Raw genomic sequence first — 9,483 nt, forward strand, 5'->3', positions numbered from 1 at the left:
GAGTAAATATATAATCACAAAAATTATTGTCACAAAAACTTACAGTTACAAAAAATTACACAAAAAAGATGCACATTAGAATAAGAGCCTATCTGTTTTGTATTTGCAAAAAACCCAGTAAGAATCCATCTGACATGGAAAACACACCACTTTCATCAGTGTTCACAGCACCTTAATCAGTGTTCACACCACCTTAACCAGTGTTCACAGCACATTAACCAGTGTTCACACCACCTTAATCAGTGTTCACACCACTTTCACCAGTGTTCACACCACCTTAACCAGTAGTGTAGTGATATGGTAGTGACATGGTAGTGGTGTGTAATGATATGGTAGTGGTGTGTAGTGATGTGGTAGTGACATGGTAGTGGTGTGTAGTGATGTAGTAGTGACAAGACAGTGGTGCGTAGTGATGTGGTAGTGGTGTGTAGTGATATGGTAGTGACATGGTAGTGGTGTGTAGTGATGTGGTAGTGATGTGTAGTGATGTGGTAGTGGTGTGTAGTGATATGGTAATGGTGTGTAGTGATGTGGTAATGACATGGTAGTGGTGTGTAATGATATGGTAGTGGTGTGTAGTGATGTGGTAATGACATGGTAGTGGTGTGTAGTGATGTGGTAGTGGTGTGTAGTGATGTGGTAATGACATGGTAGTGGTGTGTAGTGATGTGGTAGTGGTATCGTTACACAGTGATGATGTGGTAGTGGTGTGTAGTGATGGGGTAGTAACATGGTAGTGGTGTGTAGTGATGTGGTAATGACATGGTAGTGGTGTGTAATGATATGGTAGTGGTGTGTAATGATATGGTAGTGGTGTGTAGTGATGTGGTAATGACATGGTAGTGCTGTGTAGTGATGTGGTAGTGGTATTGTTACACAGTGGTGATGTGGTAGTGACATGGCAGTTGTGCGTAGTGATGTGGTAGTGATGTCTAGTGATGTGGTAGTGGTGTGTAGTGATATGGTAGTGGTGTGTAGTGATGTGGTAGTGACATGGTAGTGGTGTGTAGTGATGCCGTAGTGACATGTCAGTGATGTGTAGTGATATGGTAGTGAAATGGCAGTGGTGCGTAGTGATGTGGTAGTGGTGTTTAGTTAGGGTTGCAACTAAATACTTTCTGAGGTGTATGCAAACATACTATCGGCGCCCCCCACACTCCACCCCCCACCCCCACCTACTCTGCAAATAATTTTCTGGCATCGATTTGGCACCCCCTCTAGTGCAGCGCCCCTATGCGTCGCATACGCTGCATACCCCCTTTTTGCGCCACTGTGTGTAGTGATATGGTTGTGACATGGTAGTGGTGTGTAGTGATATGGTTGTGACATGGTAGTGGTGTGTAGTCATGTGGTAGTGACATGGTAGAGGTGTGTAGTGATGTGGTAGTGTTATCGTTACACAGTGATGATGTGGTAGTGGTGTGTATTGATGTGGTAGTGGTATCGTTACACAGTGATGGTGTGGTAGTGGTGTGTAGTGATGTGGTAGTGGTATCGTTACACAGTGGGGATGTGGTCGTGGTGTGTAGTGATGAGGTAGTGGTATTGTTACACAGTGGTGATGTGGTAGTGGTGTGTAGTGATATGGTTGTGACATGGTAGTGTTGTGTAGTGATATAGTAGTGGTGTGTATTGATGTGGTAATGACATGGTAGTGGTGTGTAGTGATGTGGTAGTGTTATCGTTACACAGTCGTGATGTGGTAGTGGTGTGTAGTGATGTGGTAGTGGTATCGTTACACAGTCGTGATGTGGTAGTGGTGTGTAGTGATGTGGTAGTGACATGGTAATGGCATTGTAAGGTCAACAGAAGAACAGATTTCATTATAGTGTAACCGTGTCCACTAGCACCTGTTTTATGCTCACAGTTTTAGCACATCAGTCAGGCCACTGGAAGTTCTGACCAGACCTGATTCCTCATTAAGAATACATGTGCTTAAATTGATGTCTGACTAATTAAAAATGTAACAAACACATACATCAGGGAACACCCTCTTCTTAATTTTCACAGAAAAATCATCAATGTTACATTTAATCCCATACAAACAGATCACATGAAACCTGCATGGAGTGTATGCAAATGAACCTCAGTACCTCAGATTAAACATTGTGTAGTATTTAAAACATTTTTAATTAAAAAATGAATTTTAAATATGCATATTGGTCATAATTACTAATACCAGACATCAGTTGGTTGTGCTCTGTAACACAAGTAAAAGCCAAACTGGGCACAAGATCATTATCCCACCGAACAGGAGCATTCCTGGCTCAATCTAGCAATGACTATCACCAACCATGACTTCAAGCAGGTGGATTATATGTTTTATGATTATATTATTTACTACAAAAGATTACACACACACACACACACACACACACACACACACACACACACACACACACACACACACACACACACACACACACAGGAACATGGTGTACAGAGGGGGCTGTGTCATGGAAGGCCATCTTGTCTTTTGTCCTCGGAAGCACAGGCAAAAGTCTTTTTCACTGGCTCATTCAGTACTGTCCTGATTTAGAGGTGTGTTCAGCCTCATACAGTACTGTCCTGATTTAATGGTGTGTTCAGTACTGTCCTGATTTAATGGTGTGTTCAGTCCCATTCAGTACTGTCCTGATTTAATGGTGTATTCAGCCTCATTCAGTACTGTCCTAATTTAATAGTGTGTTCAGCCTCATTCAGTACTGTCCTGATTTAATGCTGTATTCAGCCTCATTCAGTACTGTCCTAATTTAATAGTGTGTTCAGCCTCATTCAGTACTGTCCTTATTTAATGGTGTGTTCAGCTTCATTCAGTACTGTACTGTTCTCATTTAATGGTGTATTTATGCTCATTCAGAATGTAATGTGTTGTGGGATTTGACTGCCACTCTTGGTGTCTGTGTGTGACACCAGTGCCTTAAATGTACTTTCATAGTAGTGTTAGGCCCCATATAACTCAGATGTGGATTTTTAATTAGCCAAAGTTTCACTGGAATGGAAGACATTAATCTGTGTGTAGACCGTTTAAGACAAACTTTATTCATACATGTGAGGAAATGCAAAGTTCAGTATACACAGCATTCAGTATACAGTGCAGTTAAATATGACATAAAGAGCAACATGCACAGAAATACAGAGTGGTAGAATTAATTATTGTACCAGTCATTACAGTATATGCTGTACACTGACATTTAAACAATAATGAATAATGAACATTGCACTTAAAAAATATCCCTCGTCATTATGACGTAATGTGAAATGAATTAACATTAATATTTAAAAAAGGATAAATTAAGCATTTATAAATACTAGACGTTTCACATAATGACATACTGACATCATGGATTCACATTGAGAATACAAATGGTTTATGGCACAAAAAAGCATTTTTTCAATATTTAGTATTACAATATAAAGCAATAACTCTGGAAGTGTTCCTGCCCCGTATCACTGTACAGGTTACAGGATAGTGACCCGAGTGCCGAAGGGAAGAAACGAGTCCAGTCTGTCTTTCTCTTACAGAACCTCGGGATGGGGGTGTTGGTCGGGGGTTCCAAGATGTTGTATGTTCTGAAGAATGCCGAGAGCGTATTTCAAAGTGATAGTACCTACTGTGTTAAAACCTGCTGCCACAAACCCACATATAACGCAGTTCAAGGTGCTAGTATCACCGATGTCGTGGGTTCGATTCCCAGGGAGATCTCGCTGTGTGACTTTGGTAAACCTCCCTAAGAGCGTCTGCCGAATTCTGGAGATGTAGATTAATTGTTTGCATGTGTGAATGTGTGAATAAATAAAGCTGACCTAATGTAAAAAAAAAAGGATAAATTACAATCACAACAGAATCAATTTTACAATCAATCAATAGACAAATTAAACATTTAAAAAAGTCCTGCCTGTGACCTGTTCAGGGAGCACAGAATTCGGAAGGAGTTGTAAGGGGCAGGGTGTGAGATTAATAACCGAGTATGTGTTGAGTATGAACGTGTCTGCCATTTTCCCTCTGCGCTCTGGGGCTAGTGCAGCGCTACCACTTCTGTTGCGCTGTTTGAGCGTCCCTGTCAGTAGCGACTAGCCTCGGAGAGCACAGGCTAGCGCACGCTTCCTCCGCGGACACGCGAGTCCCATCATCGCTCAGCGCTTCCTGCTCAGTTCTAGATATGGTATGCGCACTAACCCCGAGTGGCTAGCGCTGGCCCACACCGACAGCCCCGCAGCGACTGGGCCACCCACCGCGAGCGCGGTTAGCTGGCTGCGAGCGTGCCTGGGGGATGCCTGGCGCTCGCGCTCGCTCCGCAGAGAAAGGACACAAGCCTGCTGCACGCCGACCTTTCTTACGCGCATGACCTACAATACCGACACACGCTGCCTGGACTTCACCTTAAAGGTGTAGCAGGACATTTTAAAAACAAACGTTAACGACAGTTGCCCGTTTATTAAAGGTGTCTTGTCCAACGAGAGGCAGTCTGTGTGGAAGGGCCCCAGAACATAGCCAAGGTGCATAGCCCACTCCACACCTGATCAAGCAGACACAGAGATTCTTAATGTGTTTTATAGGGCCGGTGTGTCTCTCTGGGTGTGTATTCTGCAGTGCCTAAAAGAACTTACATCCTCAGGGACAGTGATGTGAATGTGACTGATCTGGAGTGTTCTGCGTATTCTGGTTAGGAAATGTTAACACATAAGGGAGCTGTAACAAGACTTAACTAGGGAAACAGCTGAAACTTCTTCTGCCGTGCTGGATCTCACTGGCATCATGTGCGGAGAGCTGGAAGGTGCAGACCAGCTATGAACACGCTGTTCCCACACTGCTGCATATGGCTCTTGGCCTTGGGAAAAGAACGACAGGCTTGGAAAGGCTTCCAGGGGGACGAGTGTAGCACGGTTAACGCTGCACAAGTCCTTGCAGAGAAGTCGTCCCACCTGGATACCACACTGCTAATATCCCTGGGCGGCTATTTCCAGGCAAGCCTAAAACCAACGAATTACAGGAAGGACAAATGATTGGAATGTTTACAGTCACCGCCAAGCATGTGATCGCCGAGAGGTGACACAGAGAGGAAGTGTGTTTGACATGAAGAGCTGAATCTGAAAGGCTCTGTTCGACTTACTGCTGTAGCCACTCACTCTGCAGCTCTTTGTAGCGGAGTGGCTGGATGTTTCTGACCTAATTCATCTTTAGTTGGGCAGCACTTTATAAAATCACCAGCCTCGCCAAGCCACTTTATGGGAGTCTTGGTCCAGACCCCTGAGTGAACCGAGGGTGATGGTGGCAGGGAAAGACCTCCTCGGCATGAGGAGAAAAACCCTGAGAGGAGCCAAGTCTCCTGAGGGGGACTCAGTGCCACACCGCGTAGTAGGATTATGAGCTTGGTAGTGGGATTATAATGTTGGTAGTGGGATTAAGAGGTTCGTAGTGGAGTTATAATGATGGTAGTGGGTTTATGATGTTGGTAGTAGGTTTATGACGTTGGTAGTGGGTTCATGACGTTGGTAGTGGGATTATGAGGTTGGTAGTGGGATTATGAGGTTGGTAGTGGGGTTATGAGGTTGATAGTGGATTTAGGATGTTGGTAGTTGGTTTACGCAATGAGCATGAGACACATGCATTTGACGGTCTTCATCCGATTTCTCACACTGAAAAAAATCTAGTTTATTTATCTCTGATCTACATCTATGATTCAATGAGTTACTAGTTTGCTCTGGCGCCAACCACTGGTGATTGATCGCTTTAGGTGTAGCAAAGAGGAAACATATAAGCATATAATAATTAATGAGTCCATTTGACGACACCCCCCCCCCCCATCCCCCCCGCCAAATAAACATATGATGATTAATGTGTCCATTTGACACCCCCCCCACCCCCCGGCCAAATAAACATATAATAGTTAATGTGTCCATTTGACACACACCCCCCCTGAAACAAATCTCACTCCAAGTGATGTTGAAAAGTTGGCAACCCTGGGTTGGTAGTGGGATTATAATGTTGGTAGTGGGGTTAAGTGGTTGGTAGTAGGATTATGAGGTTGGTAGTGGGATTATGAGGTTGGTAGTGGGGTTAAGTGGTTGGTAGTGGGATTATGAGGTTGGTAGTGGGATTATAATTTTGGTAGTGGGGTTAAGTGGTTGGTAGTAGGATTATGAGGTTGGTAGTGGGATTATGAGGTTGGTAGTGGGATTATAATGTTGGTAGTGGGTTTATGATGTTGGTAGTGGTGTTATGATGTTGATAGTGTAGTTTTGATGTTGATTTTTCAGAAACTGGGCACTCCACACAGGGAAGATGAAGTAGTGACTGAGAGTAAAAACCTCAGAAATTTGCAGATGGCCAACGTCTGAGATGCACAGGAGTGATGGCCCATGTGCAGACGGCCGACGTCTGAGATGCACAGGAGTCAGATCTATGTGCACCAATGTGCAGATGACATTGGGCAGATGCTCTGATCCACCTGCGTATGGCTGCGTGTGAGTGCGTGCATCCCTGTGACCTTGGTGTTTCAATTAGCATTCTGCACTACCTGCTCCAGCATGTAAACAACAGGAGCATTTGGCATGCCCAGTAGATCATAGTAGAAGTAGTTTATGCCCAGTAGATGTCTGATACTCAGGAACTGTGAGTATACCCAGTAGATTTCTGATACTCAGGAACTGTGAGCATGCCCAGTCGATGTCTGATACTCAGGAACTGTGAGCATACCCAGTAGATTTCTGATACTCAGGAACTGTGAGCATGCCCAGTCGATGTCTGATACTCAGGAACTGTGAGCATGCCCAGTAGATGTCTGATACTCAGGAACTGTGAGCATGCCCAGTAGATGTCTGATACTCAGGAACTGTGAGCATGCCCAGTCGATGTCTGATACTCAGGAACTGTGAGCATACCCAGTAGATTTCTGATACTCAGGAACTGTGAGCATGCCCAGTCGATGTCTGATACTCAGGAACTGTGAGCATGCCCAGTAGATGTCTGATACTCAGAAACCGTGAGCATGCCCAGTAGATTTCTGATACTCAGGAACTGTGAGCATGCCCAGTAGATTTCTGATACTCAGGAACCGTGAGCATGCCCAGTAGATGTCTGATACTCAGGAACCGTGAGCATGCCCAGTAGATTTCTGATACTCAGGAACTGTGAGCATGCCCAGTAGATTTCTGATACTCAGGAACTGTGAGCATGCCCAGTAGATGTCTGATACTCAGGAACCGTGAGCATGCCCAGTAGATTTCTGATACTCAGGAACCGTGAGCATGCCCAGTAGATTTCTGATACTCAGGAACAGTGAGCATGCCCAGTAGATGTCTGATTCTCAGGAACTGTGAGCATACCCACACTGGCATGAGGGCAGGGCTCAAACACAGGGCTCCAACACAACTCCAACACAATTTTAGCACAACTCCAATACAACTTTAGCACAACTCCAACACAGCTCAAGTTTCTCTAGGGCCATAACCCCATCAGTCCATACTACTCACCACACGTGCCTGTGAATGAAAATACACTATCTGTGTTCTTTCTTTAGTAGAAAGATCTCCCCCACACCTGCAACACACACACACACACACACACACACACACACACACACACCTACATACACTTCGATTCAGAGAGTGTGCAAATGAGATAAAGAGGGAGATAGAGAGAAAGAGTGAGAGATGGAGAGAGAGAGGGAGATAGAGAGAAAGAGAGATAGAAAGAGAGATGGAGAGAGAGAGGGAGAGAGAGAGAGGTGGTGGGGGGGTGAGAGTGGGGAGACTGTTCACTCTTGCACATCCATGATGGTTGCTATGGGAACAAAGTGTTGGTTCCCTCTTCTAAAATAGTTCCTCTCCTCTTGTCCCTCCTTCTGTTTCCATCACACCTTCTCTTCCTTTTTGCCCCATTCCAATATTTATCCCTCTTTCTCTGTCTCTGTCTCTCTCTCTCGCTCCCTGCCTCTCTGTCTCTGTTTCTCTGTCTCTCTCCCTGTCTCTGCCCCCCCTCTCTCTTTCTCTCTATCCTTCTCATAATCCCTCTCTCTTTTAGTGGTTTTTCAGTCTGTTCCGTGTTGAGTTGTCATGGAGACAGGCTGGGGGTGTGTGAGTGCGTGAAATAGAGTGGGCGTCACGGAAGTGACATCTCTTGGGCTATAACCCATCTTCCTCCCTCCCTCTCTCTATCTCTCTCTCTTCCTCTCCCTCTCTCTCTCTCTCTCTGTGGGGGCGAGCAGGACACAAAAGCAGTGTCAGAATGAGTTTTAAATTCCTTGCCTGTGTGTGAGTGTATGTGTGTGTGTGTGTGTGTGTGTGTGTGTGTGTATCATCTATACTGCACCAAACAGTATATACCCTGTACTGAGTAGTCCTATCGCAGGCCAGAACTCTGTGTGTGTGTGAATCATTTATACTGCACCATACAGTATACACCCTGTACTGAGGGTATATCTGCTGGGAGTATGTCTGCTGGGGTATATCTGCTGGGGTATATCTGCTGGGATTATGTCTGCTGGGGTATATCAGCTGGGGTATATCTGCTGGGGATATGCTGGGGTATATCTGCTGGGGGTATGTCTGCTGGGGGTATGTCTGCTGGGGTATATCTGCTGGGTTATATCTGCTAGGAGTATATCTGCTGGGGTATATCTGCTGGGGTATATCTGCTGGGAGTATGTCTGCTGGGGTATATCTGCTGGGTTATATCTGCTGGGAGTATGTCTGCTGGGGGTATATCTGCTGGGGTATATCTGCTGGGTTATATCTGCTGGGGGTATGTCTGCTGGGGTATATCTGCTGGGTTATATCTGCTGGGAGTATGTCTGCTGGGGGTATATCTGCTGGGGTATATATCTGCTGGGGTATATCTGCTGGGAGTATGTCTGCTGGAGGTATATCTGCTGGGTTATATCTGCGGGGTATATCTGCTGGGGGTATGTCTGCTGGGGTATATCTGCTGGGGGTATGTCTGCTGGGTATATCTGCTGAGAGTATGTCTGCTGGGGATATATCTGCTGGGGTATATCTGCTGGGGTATATCTGCTGGAGTATCTCTGCTGGGGATATGTCTGCTGGGGTATCTCTGCTGGAGTATCTCTGCTGGGGTATCTTTGCTGGGAGTATGGTTACATCATATCTAATATTCAGGTATCTGCTGGGTTATATCTGCTAGGAGTATATCTGCTGGGGTATATCTGCTGGAGTATCTCTGCTGGGGATATGTCTGCTGGGGTATCTCTGCTGGAGTATCTCTGCTGGGGTATCTTTGCTGGGAGTATGGTTACATCATATCTAATATTCAGGTTGTTGTGTAAAGAATTTGTCTGAATACTATAGGAAAATATGCAGCAGATCTTCATTCATGTTGCCTTCAGAAAATTAAAGGTGTGTTTTACATTCATGAAAATACTAAAGTCATGAAAATAAAGTGTACATTCATGGATTGTTTCTTTTCTCACCCTCTTCCTCCTCTCCCTATATTTTTGGCTCTTTGCCCTTCCATCTCTCTCT

The 9,483-nt window shown here is 45.0% G+C and overlaps 1 protein-coding gene across 4 annotated transcripts in view; it reads left to right on the top strand.

The window, feature by feature from the left end:
- The window catches only part of syngap1a (synaptic Ras GTPase activating protein 1a), an 83,182-nt gene that overhangs the window by 6,687 nt on the left and 67,012 nt on the right, over positions 1-9,483 (top strand). The gene's annotated exons all lie outside the window — the stretch shown is intronic.

The sequence above is a fragment of the Brachyhypopomus gauderio genome, chromosome 5, assembly GCF_052324685.1.
Source record: "Brachyhypopomus gauderio isolate BG-103 chromosome 5, BGAUD_0.2, whole genome shotgun sequence".
Lineage (NCBI taxonomy): Eukaryota > Metazoa > Chordata > Actinopteri > Gymnotiformes > Hypopomidae > Brachyhypopomus > Brachyhypopomus gauderio.